This window comes from Rhincodon typus, chromosome 4 (assembly GCF_021869965.1).
Source record: "Rhincodon typus isolate 14 chromosome 4, sRhiTyp1.1, whole genome shotgun sequence".
Lineage (NCBI taxonomy): Eukaryota > Metazoa > Chordata > Chondrichthyes > Orectolobiformes > Rhincodontidae > Rhincodon > Rhincodon typus.
In genome coordinates this window covers 51422586-51436349 of record NC_063335.1, presented here as the reverse complement: position 1 = coordinate 51436349, position 13764 = coordinate 51422586, and the positions used below count along the sequence as shown (strand labels likewise).

At 40.5% G+C, this 13764-nt stretch overlaps 1 protein-coding gene across 1 annotated transcript in view; it reads right to left on the bottom strand.

Moving 5' to 3' along the window:
• Positions 1–13764, bottom strand: part of LOC109925306 (docking protein 6-like) — a 383122-nt gene that overhangs the window by 301699 nt on the left and 67659 nt on the right. The gene's annotated exons all lie outside the window — the stretch shown is intronic.

Genomic DNA, 13764 nt, shown 5'->3' with positions numbered 1-13764 from the left:
ACACCCTCTACTTTTCTTAAAGTTGTTATGGAATCTTTTATCCTTCAGTAATGTGAATACATGGCTTTGATTTCTCATCTCACCCAGCTGACAGCATCTCTGACTGTCAGCCCTCAATGTTACACTGTTAGCCTGGAGTTTTTTTTGTGTCTGAGTCTTAGAGATTGGACTTGAACCCACAACTTTCTGACACACGTACAGTGGGCTACCTACTGAGCCACAGCTGACCCTCATATCAATTCGATCTCCATGAGTCCACAAGTGCTCATGTTACCAGCTGATGTGGCATATCCCAGATCACTACCAATGGAGCAGGTGAGGGTCGAGGTGCCCTCCAGATGGGGCCAACCATGTTGCTGACATGATCTAGAGATAAACCTGGTCTGGCAAAAGACGACTCATGAATCAACTAGGGCACAGCTAGGGGTCTAGATAGGTCTCAGGCAAGTTGGACTCCAGAAGATATTTTCAAATGCTATTTGCTCTCTCCTTTACATGTGGAGGTTGGCTATTTCTACTTTGCCTAGCGAAGGATTAAACCCACCCATGGGCTGCTCGAGTGCCATCCACAGTATGTTCCAGCATTGTGCTTAGAGTGGTCACCCTATACACACTCTGAATGATGCTTGCACCCAGTTATTGGCAGCCAGCAGGGAAGCTCAGCAAGATCCCATCAGGGGATCCACCAGGATCACAGATAGTGGACCCCATTAGACACATTTCATTACTCAGTTTTTTTTTTACATATTTAGGATCTTAGGAAATGAAATATGAATCCATTCCACATAAAATGCATATCTTTATTCTGACTCCGTAACAATCCTGCACAACATTTTTTTCAGTAAACCTATCCCTATGTCACTGCAAAGAAATGCAACTTAGAGCACTTGACTGGAGTTTGAAGTATCATAGAATCCCTACAGTGTGGAAACAGGCCCTTCGGCCCAGCAAGTCCACACCAACCACTGGAGCATCCCACCCAGACCCACACCCCTATAACCCACCTAATCTACACATCCCTGAACACTACGGGCAATTTAGCATGGCCAATCCACCTAGCCTGCACATCTTTGGATTGTGGGAGGAAACCAGAGCACCCGGAGGAAACCCACGCAGACATGGGGAGAATGTGCATAATAATAGACTATGTTTCATATTAATCGCTTTATTTTCTCCAAAATTGACTGTCTGTCTGTGTTAATTCCATCCAGACCATCCTCACTTCACTGAGGGCAGTTCATGTTTATTCTGCTCTATCTCAGCACTTGTTTGAAACTTTCATCCCCTTCACAGAACTCATGGGTGACTCATTTCTAAAATGCTTCAAAACAATGTAAACTGAAAACTTTTGAACCTTTCCTCAGGTAAGCAGCATTTGAGATGATTTCTAGTTTCTCTTTAAAAATGATTCACACTCCACAGAACATGCCATTATGTTACTCGCAAGAAACAAAGGGAAAGACACACAAAGCAATGGAAATTGGGTGTGTACTGTATCCACTAATCATTCTTAATGCTAACTTTATGGGGCTGCTTTATTAAATATTCTAGGAGACAGACCAAATGAAGCTCAACAGCACCCAGAAAACAAAGTAAGTCACTAAGGCTTTGGAGTAGATTTGTGGCTCGGGTTGTGGGTGTTGAGGATGGTTGGCTCGCCGAGCTGGCTTGTTGTTCCGCAGACGTTTCATTATCCTACTATGGATATACTACACCTTTGTCATCATTAAACGGACCAAACTAGAGGAGACACACAAACTTATAAACAACACCTCACCGGAATAAAATCCAACAGAGAGGAGGAGAAGAACAGCCAGCTCCTATTCCTGGACGTTATGGTAGAGCGCAAGACAAATGGGGAACTCCAAACAAAAGTACACAGAAAAGCCAAACACACGGACCAGGTACTGAGTTTCAACAGTAACCATCCCAACACACACAAAGCTGTGTGCGAACACTATTTAAACGGGCAACAACACACTGCAGCAACACAGAACTACGCCAAGAGGAAGAAGAATACCTCTTCCAGGTTTTTAAGGATAACGGATATCCAAAAAACTGGGTCAGAAGATGCCTACACGAACAACATCAGGAAGATACTACACACCCTGACACACTCATCACACTACCCTACATCAGGAACACATTGGAACTAACCACGAGACTCCTATGACCTATGGGCATCAGAGTGGGACACGAGCCCACATCAACCCTATGATAACTGCTCACCCGAACTAAAGACCCACTCCCCGCCATGGACAGGACCAATGTCATCTATAAGATCCCCTGCAGAGATGATCGGAAACACTACATTGGACAAACAGGAAGGAAACTAACAACAAGGGTACACGAACACCAACTGGCTACAAAAAGACACGACCAATATTCACTCATATCAATCCACATGGATAAGGAGGACCATCAATTCGACTGGGACAACACCAAAATCCTGGGACAAGCTAAGCAGAGCCAGGCACAGGAATTCCTAGGAGCCTGGTAATCCACGAAGAAAGCCATCAATAAGCACGCAGAACTCGACCCCATATACACTCCACTACGATGGAAAATTGGAAGTGAGGCAATCCAGCTCAACAGACTCCCGAGTTTAAAAACCAGGCGGGAAAACGCACCGGCACTTCATTGGAGGCTGCACTGATGATGTTACCCAGCATGGTAATGAAGCGTCTGAGGATCAACAAGCCAGCTCGGCAAGCCAACCAATCTCAACAAAGTAAGTCAGGCAGCCCCTCCACCACATTAAACATTCACTTCCTCCAAAACCATGCAACGTAACTGCAAAATGCACTAAAGCAGCTCATTAGGTTACTCTGACAGCATCTCCGCATTTGCAAACTCCATCCATAGACTGACAAGGCAAACAGGTACTTGTGAACAGCACCAGTTCCAAGTGCCCCACCAAGTCTCACACCATTCTGACACAGCCACGTGCTTCCACTATCACCAAGTCAAAATCCAGGAAAACCCTCCCTAATAGCACTGCACCTACACCATATCGACATCAGTTCAAAGAAGCTCATCACTGCTTTCAAGGACAATTGGAATGGGTAATAACAGACGGCTTGCTAGCTAGAACCAAACCATGAGAATGAATGGTAACCAAACCAAACAAAGGCATATTCCCCTTCCTTCAATATCCGCATGTTTAAGTCATGGAGCTCTCGACCAAACACCATTCTGGAAGCAACTGCACCTTGTGGACAGCAATGTCTCAAGGAGGTGTCTCACCACCAGCTTGTGATAGTAACTCAGGATGTGCAAAAAATGTTGTCCCAGTACTGCCCAAATCCTAAAAATAAGAAAAACACTGATTTACCTCTAGTTCTGTTAAATTTCCCATTTGACATTCTGGTCTTAACACATAGTATCAATTCACAACCATAACAACATTTTTGTGCAGTAAAATTATATCCTTCTAAAACACAGTTTAAGGCAACCCAATCCTTTTCAAAGCAATCTAATATTTTATTTACAACTTTATTTACCACCCACAGTTTCAAAGGAAATTTACTGGGATATACCCAAGTATTGTCTACTACATGATACATCATCTCAATTTGATGCATCATTACATTTCACAGCATTACATTCAAAGACTGTCACATTTGCACCCAATTAGCACCAACAAATCATAACTAAAGATGTACACTGCATCTTCATCAAGCAGTAGCAAAAGGGAAGGAAAATTACAAAAACAAAGTCATCCATACTCTTCTTTTCAAAACTATCACTGCATCAGTAGCAAAAATGGAAAGAACTGCAGATGCTGAAAATCAGAAACAAAAACAGAAATTGCTGGAAAGGCTCAGCATCCATGGAGAGAATTCAGAGTTAAAATTTCGGGTTCAGTTCTGAGGGAGGGTCACTGAACCTGAAACGTTAACTCTGATTTCTCTCCACAGACGCTGCCAGACCTGCTGAGTACTTTACTGGTATTCTTAGGTGATGAAGCAGGTAGATTTGCATGACAGAATAACTTAGTTTTAAATTGCAATAAAAGTAAGTTTGCATCTATATGTTTGACTTTTGTCTGAATATCTTTGTGATATTTTGGCCCGAGTTTTTGCTTTTGCAGGGAGGTCATTTCCCAGCTCCCAGGGGAAGCAGGAGGGGGCATCTGGGAGGTATAGTGGGCAACCCTGGAAAGAGTGCAGAGACTGCAGGGAGTGGAGGTGGGCTGAGCATGAACCTCTCAATGATCACCACTTTATTCACCATTTTAAGAAAAGCAATAAAACCAGCAAAAGCACTCCACCCCTACCTCCACCACACACACCAATCCATGCCCTCCATACCCACCCCCACAGCCCCTCATACCCTACATGCCAACTTACATCTCTCTATCCACACACTTGGCCCTTTATTACCCCTACACCAATTTGGTGCCAACTCATGTCTTTGTCCTTACACCTATCATGGCAACTCACATTGGCTGATCTCAGGACTCATGTTATGAGGAGATATATCAATGCTCATTACAGTCTATTAAAGACTTAACCCTTTAAAAAAAATCCATTTAATTTTCTATAATCCTTTATAAAAACAGGCATTGAAGTCTAACATACATCTTATTAAAAGGGGGTGGGGATTGAAGCAGGGGTTTAGGCCCCAGTGTGAGGTCCAGAAAAGAACCTCATAAAAAGAAATTGTTGAAAGGAGACAGGGAGTCGAAGCTTTTCATCTTGTACTCATCAAGACCAGGATGCAAGAAACAGATTTGAACCAATCTATTCACTGTCAGAAAAAAAAAGATACTGACTGGTAAAAATGTAGATTGATTTCTGTGAACGACAAAAAAAGTTCAATCCTCCTTCCTGGACCTGCTATGGAAGCTATTGTTCCCCAGCTCAAAATCAGGCCTCTGCTAAATACTGCAATTTGATTCAGTAAAGTTTGGCCTCTTGATTGTAAAGTCTTTAAAAATGTCCCAGAGCTTCCAGTTACCTGTCACTTCAACAGACCGTGTTTCCTGGATGACATGTGTCTCAAGCCTGGTACAGTGCTCCAGCGAGACTCAGCACTAGCTGGAAGAACATTATCTCATTTTCTACTTGGGGACCCTGCAGACTTTAGGATTCAATATTGAATTCAATAACTTGAAAGCCTGAACACCTCCTGTCACATTCTTTGCCCACCCCTATCCTGTCATCACATGGGCTGCCTTCACGACAACCAACCCATTTTCATCCAGTCACTGTCCCCATTATCAGCTTTTCTTCTTCCTCTGACATATTATCATCCATGCCTTTTCTTGCTGGCTGTCGTTCTCTCTTTCTGGGTTCCATCGCCACCCTTCCATTCACTCCTTTCTCCCACCTGCTGTCATCAGCATAAGTACCGCCTTTTCCTAGATACTATCAGCTCTGAAGATGGATCAATGGACTCAAAAATGTTTGCTGCCAGACCTGCTGAGCTTTTCCAGCAACTTCTGCTTTTGTTTCTGGGAATGACCCATTTATATACTCTGTTTTCTGTCCATTGACCAATTGTCAAATCCATGTCAGTATATTACCTCCAACCCCACGTGCTCTAATTTTGCTCCTCATTTCATCTGTGTATGGAAAGCCTACTGCAAATCTATATACACCAAATCCTCAATTTCGATTATGCTAGTTTCATCCTCAAAACAAAACCTAGCTGGTTTGTCAACTAGATTTCCCTTTCATAAATTTACCTTTACCCATTCAATTTATTATTTTCTAAGTTCAGTTCTCACATTCCTTAAAATAGATTCTACAGATATGTGAAACTCACAGGTCCGTGGTTCATTAAATAACCTATTCCCTACTTGATTCCTTAACATATCTTTTTTCCCTCTATATTCTTTTTTGGGATGGAGGCATCAGCAGCAAGACATTTGTTATCCAACTCCAACTGTCCTTGAACTGAGTGACTTGCCAATTCTCCACCATCTACTTTACACTCGGTTCCAAGCCTCTTTTACACCCCTATGTCACAAGAAAGCTCCTTTCTATAACTTTGGGATAAAACACCATGACAAAAAAAATTCAATAGATAGTCCAAATACTGAAATGCAATATTTCAAACAAAAGGCTTCAGAACCAAGGAGCTACTACACAGAGAAAAACATACTCCGACAGTAATGATATCTTAGCATGGAGTATTGGGGGAAGGAAGGTTCTCTAACAAACATATCTTCAATTAACTTACAGCCAAAATTTTACAAATGATAGCACAGGTACATTTTATTCAGTGGCATTTCTGAGCTAAAAGATAGATATACACTTCTATATTTAACTTCATTAATTCTGCTGAGCACTAGATGTATAAAGAGCTCAACTTCTTTTAAATGGAATGACATTTGTTTTATACAATGAACCATGAAAAGGGGGATTGGAACCTACACTAATAGAAAAAAAAACACAGGACAGTGAAAGAAGAAACGATTAAAATGCTTCAGTATAAAAATTAATTAATTGCTTGGAAAAATCAGTACATATTGAAATCCTGTTTAATACTGTGAAATGCAACTTCAAAGAATGCAAATGAAGATATTCCAATAAATGTTACAGTTCTGTCAGGAAACCATTAGCAGATATGATGAATTATAGCAGCACAAACCAATGGAAATCTATCAACTCGATTCAATTATACAGGCATATTTCTCAAATTAAAGTACTGGTTTTGAAAAATTGAAGTTTAAATTGAATCAAAGGCTAGGGGAAATTAAGCTTAAAGGAGCTTGCTTATTTTGCTGGATACACCCCAAAATGAATAATCAAAATTATACTACAGCATGTTTACGTTGGAATAATAACTAGGAAAATAAAAATTCAAAACTGCAGTCAGGTATTCCAACGTGGGATTAGCAGCTAGAAGAACACGGTATTTAAGCTGAAGACAAAGTTTGGATGGGAAGGGAAGGGAAGGGACAGGAAGGTGTGAGTGGATAGGTGGAGCAAGAGAGGGAGCAGGAACGGAAGAGGGACCGGGAGATATGAAAAGAATAGGTAAACAAAGAGATTATGGTTAGCATTCCAGGACAGAAGGAAAGCTGAATAAGTGATAAGAAGAGCTAAGAGTAGGAAAGAATGGGTCAGTTATACTGAAAGCAACCCATAAGCATCTAATAATAGATTTGAGATTAGGTGACAATGGGCGACTGTGCTAAAAGCAACGTATGCCATAACAGGACTGGGTTTGGAGTAGGTAAAAACCATGGAAGGATGGAATCAAGGCTCCAAAGTTGTTGAACCTGACGTTGATTCCTAGAGACTGTAGGTTCCCCAAGCAGAAGATAAGATGTTGCTCTTCGAGCTTCTGAGGCTCATTGGAACACTGCAGCAGGCCTGAGACAGAAATTTTGGCCAAGGAACACAGTGGTTCGTTGAAGCAGTGGGCAACTGGAAGGTCAGGATTATTTTTGCGGACAGAATGTAGGTGTTCTACAAAGCAGTAACCAGTCTATATGTTAAAATATCGAAGATGCAATCCAGCCCTAAAGTCACAAATTTCATTTATTCTGATTAAGTTATTTTTTCTATCTTTTTTAAAAATATGTATAGCATACATTGGTGACATGAAGCCAACTTTATGCTGAACTCGTGGACCATAAGAAGTGCTAGAAATGTCAATGAATGCCTTAGATCTTCCCTTAATGCATCATGAGATTAGGGAACTTGCAATAAGAAGAGTGCCTAACCCTTTTCCTTAATTTTTGAAACAAGATTTTTAAAATTCTAGAATATTTCCCAAAAGGAATGGATTGGCCACGTGTTAATAGCATGTGAGAGCACCAAGATGAGAAAGAGGAAAATGCCAAAGATAAATCTGCTGGGGACTCCCAAGGTAATGGTGCCATTATTGGTGATGACCTAGCTATGATTGAATTCGGCAGTTGAACATAGTGAGATCAGTTCCTCCAAGCAGCACAACACAGAAGCACTGAAGGATAAGGCAACTGAGTGTATTAAAGTTTACAGTGAGTCAAACACAAGGCGTCACTGCAGATTCATTACAAACAAATTCAACTTGTTATTACATGTAGTAGCAAAGTCAAATATGCTAATGAGAAATTCATATTCGTCTAAGGGCATTGGTAGGACAGGACTGAATGTTATTAAATTCTGTTTTTAGTTTCCTCCTCATCGCATTCTCTCTTCACTACCAAAAAAATTAAAGAGAAGGGATATGTCCTTAGGCCTCTAGAAACATGGCACCATACTAAGCCACTGCCCAGTGTTTTACATGCAACTTTCCCTGACAACATAGCAAGATGAAGGTCTTGTGGGGAAATCACAAAACACCTCCACATTTAACTATCTTTCCATACCTGAATATTTGGATTAAAGGCAACTTTTTTTAAAAAAAAAACAGAAGCACAGGCCAGAGTGTCCCATTAGTGTCAGGAACTACAAATAATCCATTTCCCAAAGTTGCATTCCCAACCTCTGAAAACCAGGAACTCCCACAAGATTTTGGTCTCTAGGAGTTGCCACCTCCTGAAGCTGACCCAGGAAGCAACACAAGAATGTAGTTTGAGAGAACAAGTTAGTAGGCCTGCCTTGGTTCAGTATGACATTATCCCAGTTTGACATTATTAGGCCTCCCAGTCCTGATCACCCCCAAAGATCTCCATACCCCTTTCATTTCCTTTATATTGCCAAATGTCCCTTCCTATCCTTGCATCTTTATTTACAATTTCAACACCCCCTCAATAGTCTTTCTATATCCTTTCCATTAATCCCATGTCCACTCAATGAAACCCATGCTTCCTTCATACTCCCTTTTCTAGTAGCCACTATGGACAGATCCAAAGTGTCACTGGTAAGTCTTCAAAATGCTCTTGAAACTAAGTGGATTTTCAATTGCTCACCTTGCAACCTCAAAAATGTGTCAAACAACCACTGCCAAAGTCAATAAATAAAGCTTTTATCCTCTTAACTCCTTAATGTTGTACAAATAAACAAACAACAAAGAATGGGTAAATTTGTTTTACAACCTTAAAAAAAACTAAGATAAAAGAAAAACTACTACTCTGCTTCAATATATGTAAACAAACCCCTGCTGAGCTTATTCATTTTTGGAGCTCAGCCAAACATTCATGACGAGGCCATCTAAAAAAAAAGACATCTAGTTATCTGTTCAAGCTGCTTCTGTTGACACAATTGCCAGATGGTTTTACTTTATTATTGGAATCCATAAATCTGGCAGTGACTGAGGGTAAATTAGCCATTACTGGGAGATGCTTCTTATTGCATTCATTTATAGGCCTTTAGAGAAGGCTATAAAATGAAGTTGAGAAATCAGAGTTAACTGAGGAAGGGCCACCGGACCCAAAATGTTAACTCTGATTTCTTTTCACAGATGCTGCCAGACCTGCTGAGCTTTTCCAGCAACTTCTGTTTTTTGTTTCTGATTTATAGCATTTGCAGTTGTTTTGGTTTTTTTAAGATTAAGTTGATACTTTTGGGTGCAAGGATACTGGAAGGTACATTTTAGAACTTTAAGTATAATGCTTGTTTTAAAATGTACTGAATGACTGACAAATGTCCCCCCCAATACTAGTTTCCTAGTTTTATTTTTAATGATTGTGCAGAATGTGGGTGTCACTGGCAAGATGAGCATTTGCTGCCCATCTCCAACTGCCTTTAAACTAAGCAGTGAGCAGTTTAGAATTAACCCCATGGCTGTGGCTCTGGAGTCATATGTAGGCCCGACCAGGTAAAGATGGCAAGTTTCTTTTCTCCAAAGCGACCTAGTCAACGTGATGGGTTTTCATGACAATCAACTACAGTGACTACATGGATGCCATTAGACTAGCTTTTAAATCCAGTCTTTATTGGATTCAAATGGCACCTCTGCCATTTTCAGCTGTTTTACTTAAATCTTGACAAGTTACAATTTTAAGGAAATTGTAACTTTTAAATCTGTCACGTTCTATAAAGTTGCAGTTACCTTAACGTAAGATAGACTTTCCATTCAGCGAAACGCAAACAAGTTTCAACAGAAATTCTAGAGGGAGAAAAGTCTTGTCAAAACTGGTGTCATTTAACTAGAATTGCCTAGAAGCCTTTGGGGAGTTTTAGTCAATTCTCCATACTATATATAAATGAGAGCTTTTTCCGTGAATCTCCATAGTTTGGAAATGACTATGCTCCTCAGTGTCTGATATACTGCAGCTACATGAAGTGAACAATATGTAAAGAGGCAGTGCTTTGAACTATGATTGCCCCAAGGAAGAGCCATGAATCAAATCTCAGTCTGTACAGAGGAATTTTATCATGCGTAGTAACAAAAGGGTAATATCAAGCCCCTGTGCAGTTTAAAGATTTAAATGAGTCACCACCACACTACTATAGCGCTGACCTTTCTTAATGAATAGATAAGCATGATTAATTGTTGTCTTAGTTAATACAATTAATTGAGGCCAAAACCAGAATTATACCAACTGACTGATCTTTTCTGATGAAGGGTCTAGGCCCAAAACGTCAGCCTTTCTGCTCCTATGATGCTGCTTGGCCTGCTGTGTTCATCCAGCCCTGCACCTTGTTGTCTCGGATTCTCCAGCATCTGCAGTTCCTTCTATCTCTTATACCAACTGACTCCTCAGTTAAGAAAGGAATGGTTTGTCATATAGTATGGTAATGACAGGGGTCTGACTCCAGCTTTTCACAGTGTGTTTAAGGTGTAAACCTTGTGCACAGAGCAATGTGACAAATATAGTTCAATTAAGTAGGAGACAATGTATTTCTTTCACTCTTGCTGCCTTTGAAATGGAATGAAAGAATGTATTTTTATTGCTAACAATGGTAAATCATGGACATGGTGATCCAGTTCGGAACCTATTTAAATATGGGCCTTCAAGACACAGTCTGATCCCATTCATGTCCACTGTGTACTTTCCAGCCTGAATAGTAACCAGAAGCACAAATCATTAATATTTTTCTCATCCTAACTCAGGGACACACAGTTTATTTGTAGCAGTCCATGCAATCAGTCTGGATGTGATGCTTTTCAGAGGGTCAGTATAGACTCCTTGGGCTGAATGGCCTCTATTTGCACTGTAGGGATTCCATGCCAGCAATAAGACTGCCTATTTCCACCTCCATAACATTGTTTCCTTTGTTTAAACCCATGCTCTGTCAAAATCTTCATTCATGCCTTTGTTGTCTCTGGGCAATTCACACACACTCCTAACTGTATCTCCCATAATCTATCCTATGTAACCTTGAGGCCACGCATAACCTCTCGTATTAACACTCACCAAGTCCAGTTCCCCTCTCACTGACTGACATTTGCTCCTCAATGTCTCATTTTTAAAATTCCTACATTTCTTTTAAAATTACTCCAGAGTTTCTATAGTCTCCTCCATACCTGCGATCCTTCAATTCTAGCTTATTATGCATTCTCAATCTTAATCACGATCCTGCTTGTGATAGCATCTTTGGTTGCCTCAGCCTTAGGCTCTACAGCTCCCTCCTGACATCTCTACACCTCACTATCCACCTTTCAAACCCTCCATCAAATTTGCTTCTTCGGCCAATCTTTTGGTCATCTGAGCCAAAATTTCCTTATTTAGGTTGATTTCAGACCTTGTTAATATCACCATGAAACACCATTGGAAAATGTTAATGGCGCTGTTTAAGTATATATAATCCTGCCTGAAAGTTTGAGACAGACCATCCCTTGCAGCCAGAGCTGGTTCTCAATAGCACAGGTGTTTATATCTGAGTCAATCCAAAAATGACTTCAAAAAAGGCCAAAGCCACTTGAAAAAAAAATCAATGTTTGTAATTTAAATAGTCATTTTAGTTTACAGTGGCTTTTCAAAAATGGACCAAGTATTATTAACCCTAAGTAAATTGCTCAAAGCATAAAATGCATATTTTCTAGAAATTCAGTTGACAGGTCTAAGGGCAATTTTTCTCAGCATTACTTCAAATAGTAAAATACATAGAAAAGTTGTGCTAAACTTGTATCAAGCCTCTTACCTCCATCATAGAGTCAGAAGTGGGATGTTTGTCGATGGTTGCACAATGTTCAGCACCATTCGTGACTGCTCAGATACTGAAGCAGCCCTTTTCCAAACGCAACAAGATCTGGGCAATATCCAGACTTAGGGTGACAAGTGGCAAGTAACACTCACACCACACAAATGCCAGACAATGAACATCTCCAATAAGACAATCTAACCATCTCTCCTTGACATTCAATGGCATTACTGTCACTGTATCCCCAATTCTCACATCCTCGGGATTACCATTGACCAGAAGCTCAACTGGACATGCCACATAAACACACTGGCTACAAGAGCAGGCCAGAGGCTAGGAATACTGCTGTTAGTAACTCACCTGACTCCACAAAGCCTGTCCGTCATTTACAAAGTAAAGAGGCCACTTTTGTGATGGAATACTCCCCACTTGCAACTCCAACAACACTGAAGCAGCTTGACACATCCACGACAAAGCAGTCCACTTGATCAACATCACATCCACAAACAACCACTCCAACCACTCAATGTTCAGTGGCAGCAGTGTGTAATAGCTGACGCTCTTGATACAAGATGCTATGTAGAAATTCCCCAAAGATTCTTAGATAGCACCTTTCAAAACCACTTCCATCTAGAAGGACAAGGGCAGTAGATACATGGGAACACCACTTGCTGAAAATTGCCTCCAAGCCACTTACCATCTGGACTTAGAAATATATCACTATTTCTTCACTGTCATCGGGTCAAAATCCTGGACTATCTCCCTAAGGGCATTGTGGGTCAACCTGCAGCACATAAACTGCAGTGGTTCAAAAAGAAGGTGCAACCGCAAGCTCATTGTCCGTGATGTTTCAGATTTTTATACTTTCATTTTCCAACTAAAGAAAACATTACTGCAGCAAAATCTGACAGGAGTCTTTCTTTGGACTATTTTTAAAAAAATGTCATCTTGGAGTTGTAGTAGGCTGGAAGATCTTTACCCAAACACAAAGATTACATTCTCGTCAAGCACTGATATATACAGTGACAGCTATTTTATTGCTTTCTCTCCCTGCAGCTTTTTCTCATTTGCATCTTTAGGTACATTGTCCATATTCCAATGGTCCCAGCAGAGATCACATCTCTGTAAGATGTGGGTGCATAGCCTGTGATTTTCTGCAAACTATCATTAAAACTAGGAGTGCAGGATTAAAGAAATTTTTTGAAATATGATTCCCTCCATTACATTTGTAAATATGTACCACAATCTTTTCACTTCATTGATAGGATAATTACTTTATAGATATTTCCTGCATGCTCATCAGCAAGTGCCCATTAACTGTTCCCTTAATCCGTACATGCATGCTTTGGAGAACAAGGACAAAGCTTAAAAAAAAGCAGAAATTGCTGGAGAAACTCAGCAGGTCTGGCAGGATCTATAGGAGAGAAAGTAGGATCAGCATTATAGGTCCAGTGACCCTCAAAAGGGTAAAGTACTTTTCTGACCCACTCAAACACCATCTGCTAGACTGCTACATGAAAATTAATAGGTTATGATGTGGTGGCACGGTCTATTGAATTTCTGTTACATCCACACACACAATGCTATTTCATTCATTTGCCCATAAAATGTGTGTTCAAGACTGGTTGATGCATGGACTTCTTAAGACTTTTAAAGAAAACATTTTGTCTTGTTTGTTTTGATCATTCTTTTCCCGCTGCTATCCTGAAAAAGAACTCTATAACCCCACACTCTCATTGGCCTGTCAGTCAATCCTTTAGCTATGCTAGTACCTTGCCCCTAACACTATGGG